Source organism: Solanum lycopersicum, chromosome 10 (assembly GCF_036512215.1).
Source record: "Solanum lycopersicum chromosome 10, SLM_r2.1".
NCBI lineage: Eukaryota > Viridiplantae > Streptophyta > Magnoliopsida > Solanales > Solanaceae > Solanum > Solanum lycopersicum.
Window position 1 is genome coordinate 21,365,877 of NC_090809.1, and position 12,243 is coordinate 21,378,119.

Consider the following 12,243-nt stretch of genomic DNA (forward strand, 5'->3'; position numbering starts at 1 on the left):
AGTGTGGAAGCACAATATCAGTTTAGTGCAAATGATGTTGACACCAAACTTCGGTCTGATAATTTTGAAATTAATACTTTTTCATTATTTTATTTTAAATAATTCAAAATACATGTTTTTGTCATTTTAATAAAATTTGTTGATAATCATCCTCCTTCTCAATGTATAAGGGTTTTTATCAATTTTGTTATGTTTAAATCATTTTGTCATAGCCAGACGTTCAAATATTTGTTCATTTTTTATAAAATCATTATTTTTGTTTTATTGCATTTTCACATGTAACTAATTACGTTTATTACATTTTTATATTCATTTTTTGTTCTTTGTTCCATTGTTAATATTTATTTTGATATTCTGCGCAATCTAAAAGTTCATTCAAATTCTAATACAATTTACATACACAGATATTTTATCAATCGATAACTTTTGGTTCACACTTCAAGACAATAACTTGGGCACATAGTTTTCAACACCCTATATATGAAATAGTTGGTCAATTAGATTTTGGGTGGTGGATAAAGATTTAGGGGATTATTTTCAGATTCTATGTTTTAAGAAATTCATTGATGTTTAAATTTTTTGGCCACCAGCCTAACCGAAAAACCACACAAAAAGTCACTAGACCGAACTGTCATCTTGTTTATAGCTGCTGCCAGCAACTCTCTCCAGGCACTGCCATCTCTTCTTTTTCCCACTTCTCCGACAAAGCTCTAACTGAAACGAGTCGTCTTCTTCCCCATTTTGGCAAACAAAACACCATTGAAATAGCCACCACAACCGACTCCTAAACCTGACCCAAACCTCAACCAACAACCACCCAAAATCGAACAACAACGCACTCCAAAAACCCGAGCAGCAACCACCAAACCAGCCTTAGTTTTTTCATTTTTGCCCTTTCCAGATCCACTACAAACCCCATCCCCCATCCCCTCTCCCCTTTAAAATTTCTATCTCATTTTCTTTGCAGGTAAATGAACCATCAAGCTATTAGCTCCAAAAAATTGCAGCGAGCTTTGGGGCTTATGAATAGAAAATAACCAACTCTGGCGAAATCGAGATTGAGTGAGCTCTCCGTCATCCTTTTTTACTAAGGTGTTATTCTACACTTCTCATTGTCTTTCTTATTTTTTGTTTGTTTATGTATTTGGATCCATTTATTTTTATGTGTTAATACTGTTTCATATCAAAGTGTGTTGGCATAATGCATTGATTTAATTCATTTTAGTATTATTTTTATTTACCATTCAGAGGTTTCTAATCTTATTTAAGGATTTTGGTGATATTGTCTCTCTATAATTGCAATTGATTTTGTTTAGAAATTTGGTCTAATGAACCCTTTATTATCTATTTGTAGTTGATTATGTTGTCTTCATTAAATTGTTACTTTTATTTATGTTTTGTTAATAATTATTTTGCCATTAATCATCTCATTTTGAATGTCATTTTGGATATGTTTATTAAAAGTTATATCGTTGTTCCACTTCTTTTGACTTCGATAGTTACTTTGACTTCTCACTATTGTTGCTTGGTTGATATTATTTTAGTATTATCATTATTTGTTATAATTAATAGATAAATTTATTTGTTGCTGCGTATACACTATTATTAGTTAATTTTGCTTTTTTTTTAAATTAATTAATAATAATTTATTTTAATTTTCCAACCTCTATAACGCTAAGGGAGTTATGTTTTTCTCTGCTTATTCATAAGTTATTTATGCTACTAAAATCTTTATTTTAACAATTCATTAGTTGTTGTATTTATTTGTTATTTTATCATCTTCATTTCTTTAGATTTCAATATTACTAGTGAACTAATATTAAATGTTCTTAATTGTACTAATTAATTGTTTAGTTTGGTTAATTTCCATGATCTTTTAATTCCTACTATTTATTTATGTTTCTTTCTTTCTTTCTCAAATTAAGATCACCAATTCACCATTCACACTTATTGTTTGTCATTGCTACTGTGCACTTCTTGTTTTTTTAGTAAAAATTTTATTTTTGAGTTCATATTATATATTTGTTAAATTTGGTCGATGAAAAAACTCAACGTCGATTTTAGAGTTCTTTTCATTTTAAAATACGGAAATTTAATTTAAGTTTATATATTTTAGTTGTTGGAATTGACTAATGAAAAATATACTCCGTCTGTTTTGGCGGCCTACCCAATATTAAAAGACGGAAATTTTTATTTTAAGTTCATATAACTAGTTTGTTAAAATTGTTAAAATGGCCAATGAGAAAATCTCTCTGTCGGTTTTTGAGGCCTTCCCATTTTAAAAAGACGGAATTTCAGTTTACGTTTACATTTTTTATATGTTGAAATTGACCGATGAAGAAATTACCATCGATTTTCAAGGCCTCCAATGTTAATAAGATGAATTTTTATTTTAAAGTTATTGTTTATTATATTCAGTTTTATTCATAGTCAATTATTACTAAAACTTTCACTAAGTGTGTTTAAAGTTACCCAAGAATTACTTCCTTGAAGCTATTCGAAAGGATTTCGAATTATATTTTTCAATTCATTATTTTGTATATATCGATGTTAGGAAAATCTTAGCCCCATATTATTATTTTATTTTTATTGTGTATATTGCATGTTTATTATATTTGTACTTTATTTTATTTTTCAGCTCAATTTTAAAAAATGAAGTCAGTCGGGAATCACATTTGTGTATTGAGAAGGATGCCTAATCCTTTCCCTTTGGAATAATTTCAACCCTTATCTAAAATCAATTTGATTTCGTAGACTATTTTTCAAATTAATTTATTAATTGGATTTTCCTAAAAAATTATGTGGTGACTCCCTTTCCCGTTTAATCCCTTCCAACTCATTTTACCCCCCTTAACCCCCTTCTACCCATTGTTAAAAATTCTTCTGTGTAAATTATTTTTTAAATTTAATCACCACGACGTTGCTCCTAATTCAAATGATGTTAACAGAATGGCGACTTTGCTGGGATATAAAGGTTGTAACCATTGTGGGTTCATTTTTTAAATTGTGGATATCATTGTTTTATTGTATTATTCATTATATCTTATATATTTTGTTGATTATTTTCATATTGTACTCAATATTCATTAATTTTATTGTATATTGTCATTACATCCATGTTTTGTTTTTCAGCATTGTATGTATAATATATTAAAGTACGGTTTTGCGAAACATCAGGCCGAAATTTTTTATACTCAACCGTTTTTCGGAATGATCGACAATTTATTGGTCCGTCGTGAGTCGAATAGTTGTCTTGAGTTCCAGCCTAAGTTATCCACTTGAGTTCCAAGTCATTCAAAATCATTCTTGGTCAGCTAGTTTTAGAACTTTTATAATCTCAGTCCATTCTCTATTCGAGTTACAATCTGTAGGAACTACGTTTGACTTCATTCCTTGTTCAACGGGATACATAGTCGTCATAAGGGTTCTGTCATCTTCCCTGTAAGCTTTAAAAAATTTGAAAATGGAAACTGGGGAAATTTTTTTTGAGGAGGTGTCCAAAACTTTTACGAAGGAGATGATACAAGATTAAATATCGGAGGATGTTCAAGCTGAAATAGGGACAAAAATTTTGAGGAGTTGCCTCAAAAATTTCACCAAGTTTGTACACAAACGTCCAGAATTTATGAGGCTTCACTCTGAGTTGGTTTGTATATTTTGCATTAATTTTTGTACATGATGTCACATTCATTGTATATCTTTGATTTTTATTATATTCCATTGAAAATGTTATATTAATTGATATTTTATAAGTTGGGTTTTATTGCCCTCCGATGTGACTCATTCATTTTTTTTACTTTTGCCATTTTTTGTTTAATTAATAATCTTTTTGTTTTATTTTTTTTAATTTTGGGTAGTCCGCTCTTCAACGTGACTCATTAATTTTTTTGTTACTTTTGTTAAATTTGGGTTGTCCGCCCTTCAATGTGAATCACAGATTTCTTCGTTCTTGTTCAGTTTTCTTTGATTAATAAATTTTTTTTTGTTAAACTTAGGTTGCCCGCCTTTCAATGTGGCTCATTGATTATTTATTTTCATTATTTTTCCTTTAAAAAATTTATTTTTTGTTTATAGATTTTATGTCCTTTCTGGAAGAACTACGCAAATCTGATTCTCATCAATGAGAAACGAAGGCAGACCTTATTGAGTTCAGTATTTTTTATTCAAAAGATCTTCTTATTTTTTATTCTTTTAATATTATATTTTTGAAATTATTTTTTGCCTTAGTTAATGTCAATATAGTTCAAGTGTGCATGTGAAAATCATTTGTACAATAATGAAGATTGACTTCTTGTTAAACCATAGATTCTTTTTTGTACCTCTGATTCATACTTTTGTCACACTTGTAAAATTCTCTTGTATACATTCATGATTAGAACAAAACCAGATTAATTGTTTCATGTGCATTGTGTGGTGATTTTTGAATTAAATTCAATTTTTTTTGTATTGTTGATCTTGATCAACATTTAGGCAAATTTCTGAGTAATTTTTTATTTGGAAAATGATTGTAGGCCTTCTTTGATCTGTTTGAACCTTTTAAAGCCTACAATATGACATATACCCTTATTGTGTCCCACTTTGCGTCTTAAGCCTTTTCTATGGACAACCACATCTTAGCCTAGACCCTTTCTAAGTGCTTTTACGCACTATCTCTCTTTTTGCCTGATTTTATAAAGAACACTGAAGACATGCAAGTTATAAGAGAAGATTCAAAGTCCAGTTTTGTCAAATCCAAAAGTTATTAAAATCCCTGAATGTCAAGAAAATAAAATGACTTCAAAAGAAAGAAAAAAAAAGGAAGCGTTCAAAATTACCCACAAGTTTTTGAAAGCAGAATTTCAAGAAAAAAAGATAAACATTCCAAACAAAAAGGAGAAAATTCAAAAGGGAAAAACTTAGACAAACAAAGTTCCAAAGAATTCAAAAGTGCATAAGGAAGGGACAACAAAGAGAATCAAACGCTAGAAGAGTAATAACTTTTGAAAACATCTATTTAGTTGCAATTCTCAAGAAGGGGATAAGTCATTTTTATCCCAAATGACTATCCTACCCGTCCCTAAGCCTACATTACCAATTATTAACAAGCCCTACATGATTCATTTCAAATGTTCTCACATTAGTTGAGATTTACATTAAGGTCAAGCATATGGTATCACAATTGCATGCGTTGAACATTTTTCTGAAGGTGAGTGTGGTTTTTCAGATGCACCCAAATCAAAACACTTTAAATGTGCACAAATTGAAATTTCTTTCTTGTGAGGGCACTTGAAATATGATGATAGGTCTAGTTCAAAGACTTTGTCTAAAGCAAGATGAACAAATTTTGTCGTTACTTAAGTACATTTGAGGTACCACTTGAATATATATGAATTACCTCGAAATCAATCTCAGTAAGGAATAAGAATTGCGAGAAATTTTTGTATAATACTTTTGTTGGTGCTAACAAAGTTAAAATATGTTTCATCGTTCATAAAATAAAAATGAAAATCCACTTTTCACATTTTTTCAAACAATTTTGTAGACTGCTTCATTGTTGATATTTGTTCAAATAATTTTGTGGATCGTTTCAAAGTTCAAATTGCATTTTTGGTAGTCATACCCTTCAAAATGACATCTTTTTATTTTGGGTCATCATACCTTTCAAATTGACATGATTTTTATTTATGCCCCGTGTTTGCCCAAAATTTTTTTTTGAACGGTTTCATTATTTGTATTTGTCCAAATATATTTGTGGACCGTTTCAAAGTTTAACTTGCACTTTTGGTAACTTACCCTTCAAAATTAAATCTTTTTATTTTTGGTCGTCACACCTTTCAAATTGATGTCATTTTTTATTTATGCCCTATGTTTGTCCATGCCAACTATGCGTACTGTTTCATTGTTGATATTTTGTCCAAACCAACTTTGTGGACCGTTTCATTATTGATATTCGTCCAAATAACTTTGTGGAACATTTCAAAGTTTAAATTGCATTTTTTGTAGGCATAACCTTCAAAATGACATCTTTTTATTTTTAGGTTGTCATGCCCTTCATAATGACATCTTTTTATTTTTCGGTAGTCATACTTTTCAAACTGACATCTTTTTATTTTTTTGTACTCATACCCTTTAAAGTGACATCTTTTAATTTTGGACAGTCATATCCTTCAAAATGACATTTTTTTGGGTCGTCTAATATTTTTTTTGGGTCTTCATACCATTCAAGATGACATTTTCTTAAATTTTGATAGTCATACCTATCTCAATGACTTTTTTTAGGTCGTCATACCTTTCAAAATGATATATTTTAGAAATTAATTTACTATCTTAAATAAATTAATTCTTTTCAAATTGTTTTGTCATGTCATTCAATATGACACTTTTTATTGTGTTATTCCATTTTAAATTGACATGTTATTCAATTCATGATGTTATTAAGTTTGAATCGTTGCATTGGTTAATACCTTGTCCATATGGTCATGTTTGCATATTTTATATTATATTAGATACAAACATTGATATTGCAGATTTTGTGATACGATATTCATGTTAAGTTCAAGTTGGATCGTCCATCTTTCAAAGAGACGGGTTGGGTTGTCATCTACCTTCAAATGACATCTTGAGTTCATGTTGGGTCGTCCGCCTTTCAAAGAGACATGTTGGGTTGTCATGTCCCTTCAAATGATATATTAAGTTCAAGATTAGGTTGTCATCTCCCTTCAATTAACACGATGAGTTCAAACTATCTCATCCACCTTTCAAAGAGACAAGATTGGGTCGTCATATCCCTTCAAATGACATGTTAAGTTCAAGTTAGGTCGTCCGCTTTTCAAAGTGACAAGTTGGGTTGTCACCTCGTTCAAAGTAGCATTTTAAGTTCAACTTGGATCATCCGCCTTACAAAGATACACGTTGGGCAGTCATCTCCCTTCAAATGACATGTTCAAGTTGGGTCGTCCGCCTTTCAAAGAGACATGTTGGGTTGTCGTCTACCTTCAAATGACACACTAAGTTCAAGATTGGGTTTTCAGCTTCATTTAAGTGACATGTTAAGTTCAAGTTGGGTCGTGCACCTTTCAAAGAGACATGTTAGGTTGTCATCTCCCTGCAAATGACATGTTAAGTTCAAGTTGGTTCGTCGACCTTTCATATAGACATGTTTGGATTGTCATCTCCCTTCAAATGACACATTAAGTTCAAGATTGAGTTGTCATCTCTCTTCAAATGACAAGTTGAGTTCAACTTCCCTCGTCCGTTTTTCAAAAAGACATGTTGGGTCGTCACATCCTTCAAGTGACTGTTTAAGTCAAGATTGGGTTGTTATCTCCCTTCAAGTAACACTTAAAGTTCAAGATTGGGTTTTCATCACCCTTCAAGTGACACGTTAAGTTCAAGATTGGATTTTCATCTATCTTCAAATGACATGTTATGATCAAATAGGGTCGTACGCCTTTCAAAGAGAAAAGATAGGGTCGTCATGTCTCTTCAAATGACATGTTAAGTTCAACTTTGCTCGTCTGCCTTTCAAAGGGACAAGTTGGGCTGTCACCTTGTTCAAAGTGGCATGTTAAGTTCAAGTTGGGTCGTCCTCCTTTCAAAAAGACACGTTGGGTTGTCGCCTCGTTCAAAGTGACATGTTATTCTGATAATCCTTCTTTCAAAAAAGGTGAAAAAGGTGCAACACCTTCATTGTGAAATTTTGCAAGTAATATCGAAGGTATGTTAACATTCTCAGTTTATAATTAATATTTTTCTTTTGTTTATTATTTTTATCCCAGTCGACAGACGTGGAGTCTTGTTCAAAAGCTCTACTAACGTCTCAATTATTTTGTTCAATGTTTATTAAACCAAATTTGGATTCGTCAACTTTTTTTGACTAGGATCTCTTTCATCGATTTGAATCAAACAAAGTGTCAAGTTGTTGACACCAAATTTTTGTTCGATAGTATGAAAATTAATACATTTGGAGTATTTTATTTTAAATAATTCAAAATATAAGTTTTTGTCATTTTAATGAAATTTTTTGATAATCATCCTTTTATCAAAGTATTAGGGTTTTTATCAATTGTTATGTTTAAATTATTTTTCATAGCCAGACATTCACATAATTGTTCATTTTTTTATGTAATCATTATCTCTATTAGATTATATTTTTACATGTAATTAATTACGTTTATTACATTTTTTATATTAAATTTTTGTTCTTTGTTACATTGTTAATATTGATTTTGATATTCTGCGTAGTCTAAAAGTTCATTCAAATTCGAATGCAATTACATACACAAATATTTTATCAATAGACAATTTTAGGGTCAGAATTCTAGCCCATAACTTTGGCCAATAGTTTTCAACTCCCTATATATGAAATAGCTGGTCCATTAGGTTTTGGGTGGTGAATAGAGATTTAGGGGATAAATTTCAGATTGTAGGTTTTAAGAAATTTTTTGATGTTTATATTTTTTGCCCACCACCCTCACCGGACACTTTTCCGGCGAGCCCCAAAACCCCATTTCGTTTTTCCTATTTTTCCAGCGAAGAACAACACGAAAACTGTCAGTAGACCCAACTGTTATCTTGATCATAGCTGCTGCCAGCAGCTCTCTCAACACGCTGCCAGCTCTTCTTTTTACCTGTTCTTCGACAATGCTCTAACTGAAACAGGTCATCTTCTTACCCATCTAAGCAAAGAAAACACCACTGAAATAACCACCACAACCAACATGTAAACCATACCCAAACCTTAACAAGCAACCTCCCGAAATCGATCAACAACACAGTCAAAAAGCCCGAGCATCAACCACCAAACCAGCCTTCATTCTTCCTTTTTTTCCTTTCCAAATCCCTTACCCTTTGTTGGGTTTAGCAAGTGAATGGAAAAAGAAAAGAGAGAATATGTAATGTGAGGGAACTATTTTGGAGGGAAAATGAAAAGTCATTTGCAAAGTGCAAATGAAAAGTCATTTCTCTCATATCGGGAAAAGAAAGGGAAATTGTTGTCCTTATATAAGGAAACACTTCCATTACTTCTTAAAGAGCTAAGAAGAAGATGCCCCCTCGCGCCGCCGCCGTCGTCGCTCGCTCGGCTTCGGATTTAGATTTGGAAAATGATGTGATTTATTGATAAATTTTTTGGACAAAATTTATTTAGTCAGTTTTTGTTAAATCAAATAAATCCTGTTAATATTATCTCTTACAAATTTTCGGGCAATGGTAACATTCTGAAAAGTTTTTACTCTTTCCGAAAAGTCATTACTTTCCGAAAAGCCGTTATTTTCTTAATAGACACATTTTCTCGAAAAGTTGTTATTTTTTCAAAAACACACAACTTTCGGGATAAAAAAGGTCTGAACAGACACATTTCTTGCTGAAATTGGCTATAAAAGGAAGTCAATTTTTGATTTTTTAAACACTGAAATTTTCCTTCTCTGCATATATTTTTCTCTAAAATTAAATCAAAGTGTCGATCGACTGAGTCTGTGTGACTTGTTGCGTTTCTGAAGTTCACTGAAGTTAATGAAATTTGAGGTACCGCTATTTCTTTAAGAAGTTTAATCCGTTTTAACTTGGGAGATATTAATCCATAACCTTGGGTACAATGAGAGGATTAAATTTCTTAAGGACACACAGTAGTTTCTGTGGACTCAGATTACTTCTTGTATTTAATGTATTTTTTGTTTCATCTTATTTCGATTTATGTTTATTGGTTAACCTTATAAATACAGGTTGAATAACAATCTTAAGAAATTTAATAAGTTTATGTATTTAAGGTTTCTTGAGATTACAACCTTTATGGTTTTCTACTCTGCTTGAATTTTTTAAAATTCTTTCGATTAATGATTAAAAGAACATAAAAATTTATCGTCAAATTAGATTCAGTTTGTGTAAAGATTTGTTCTTTACTTTTAGTATTTCAGATACTTAAGTTATCTGCCATTTGTGAAAGAAAAAAAAAAGAAAAAATGACTTATTCAAGTCAAACAAATGCTAGAACAGTAAGTGCTGCAACAACATCGGTTGAACATAATTTTTCAAATGCTGCCTTAGCGCCGGCTGAGAAACTTGCAAATTTTTATGGAGTTGACTTTAAGAGAAGGCAGCATAAGATGTTCTTTTATCTCACTACGTTGAGTCTGCAGAAGTTCATTAATAAGAATGTTCCTGTTATGTTAGATGAAACTCCGGCTGATGAACGATTCTTGGTAACAGAAGCATGGACACACTCAGATTTTTTGTGTAAAAATTATATTCTGAGTGGCTTGCAAAATAATCTGTACAATGTGTAGAGAAATGTCAAAACCTCAAAAGAACTCTTGGATGCTTTAGAATATAAGTACAAAACAGAAGATGCCAGAATGAAGAAATTCATTGTGGCAAAATTTCTGTACTATAAGATGATATACATTAAGACCATCGTCACCCAAGTTGAAGAAGTGCAGGTCATAACCCATGATCTCCTTGCTGAAGGTATAAATTTATTTAATGCCTATGTTAGAAATATTATTTTTTTCCTTAATACTCACATAATCTTTAATGTAGGATTGATTGTGAATAATGCCTCTCACGTGGCTGCAATTATTCAAAGGTTACCTCCATTGTGGAAGGACTTCAAAAACTACTTGAAACACAAACAAAAGGAGATGATTGTTGAAGATCTCATAGTAAGGTTGAGAATCGAATAGGATAATAAGGTTGCAGAAAAGAGGTCACGTGGTAATTCAGCAATATCTGGAGTAAATTTTGTTGAAGAAGATCCCACAAAATTAAAGAAATGAAAGAAAACATCTGGTCCAAAAAGCAATCCTCCTAAGAAGAAATTCAATGGAAACTGATTCAACTGTGGTAAACATGGTCATAGGGCTACTGAATGCCGTGGTCCTAAGAAGGAAAAGAAAAAGAAGGATCAAGCAAACTTGGCTGAATCCAAAGAAAAAATTGACGATCTCTGTGTAATGCTTTTAGAATGTAAATTGGTTGGAAATCCAAGAGAATGATGGATAGATTCTGGTGCCTCATGCCATGTTTGTTCCAACAAAGAATTATTTTCATCATATACTCCAGCACTTACAGATGAGAAGTTGTTTATGGAAAACTCCGTTGTTGCAAAGGTTGAAGGAACTGAAAAAGTCCTATTAAAGATGACATCAAGCAAGGTGGTGACTTTGAATAGGGGCTCATATGTTCCAGAATTGAGAAAGAATATAGTTTCAATTCCAGTTCTAACAAAGAATGGATTTAAATGTGTATTTCTTTCTGATAAAGTAATAGTAAGCAAAAATGATTTGTATGTAGGAAAAGGTTACCTTAGTGATGGTCTTTTAAAACTCAATGTAATTGCAGTTGATATGAATAGAGATTTTGCATCTTTTTACTTGCTTGGGTCTAAATGTTTATAGCATGAACGTTTGAGACACGTGAATATCAAAACCTTGCGAAAACAGATTGAGTTAAATATTTTGCCAAAATTTGAGTGCAATAAATCAAAATGTCAAATTTGTGTTGAATCTAAGTATGATAAGCATCCTTATAAATCTGTTGAAAGGAATTCAAATCCTTTAGAATTGATTCACACTGATATTTGTGACATGAATTCAACACCATCACGTAGTGGGAAAAAGTATTTCATAATTTTTATTGACGATTGCACTGGATATTGTCTTTTGTATTTGCTAAATGGTAAGGATAAGCAATAGATGCATTTAGTCAATATAAAACTGAATTTTAAAATCAATTGGATAAAAAGATCAAAATGATCAGAGGTGATAGAGGTGGAGAATATGAATCTCAATTTGCAGAAATATGTTTAGAAAATAAAAATAATCCATCAAACTACTGCTCCCTACACTCCTCAGTCTAATGGAATTGCACAAAAGAAAAACCGAACTTTAAAATAAAAGATGAATCCATTACTTATAAGTTCAGGTTAACCAAATAACTTGTGGGGGGAAGCTATCCTTACAGCAAATCAAATCTTTGACAGAGTGCCTCACTCAAAGACAAATGTAATTCCATATGAGAAATGGAAAGGTAGGAAACCCAACTTGAAATATTTCAAAGTGTGGGGGTGTCTAGCCAAAGTCCAACTTCCTATTCCTAAGAGGGTAAAAATAGGGCCTAAGACTGTGGATTGTGTATTCATTGGATATGCCACAAACCGTAAGGCATGTCGATTTTCGGTTCATAAGTCTTAACATCCAGATATTCATGATAATACATTAATGGATTAACTTGAACCTATTACTATAATTTAGTTGATATTTTCTTGAT

At 31.5% G+C, this 12,243-nt stretch overlaps 1 long non-coding RNA gene across 1 annotated transcript; it reads left to right on the top strand.

The window, feature by feature from the left end:
• The first annotated feature begins 465 nt into the window (after positions 1–465).
• On the top strand, positions 466–11,347 carry LOC138339038 (uncharacterized). The gene is made up of 2 exons (XR_011212061.1): positions 466–10,443; positions 10,516–11,347. It is a non-coding gene; the product is annotated as an uncharacterized lncRNA (long non-coding RNA).
• Positions 11,348–12,243: the final 896 nt, after the last annotated feature.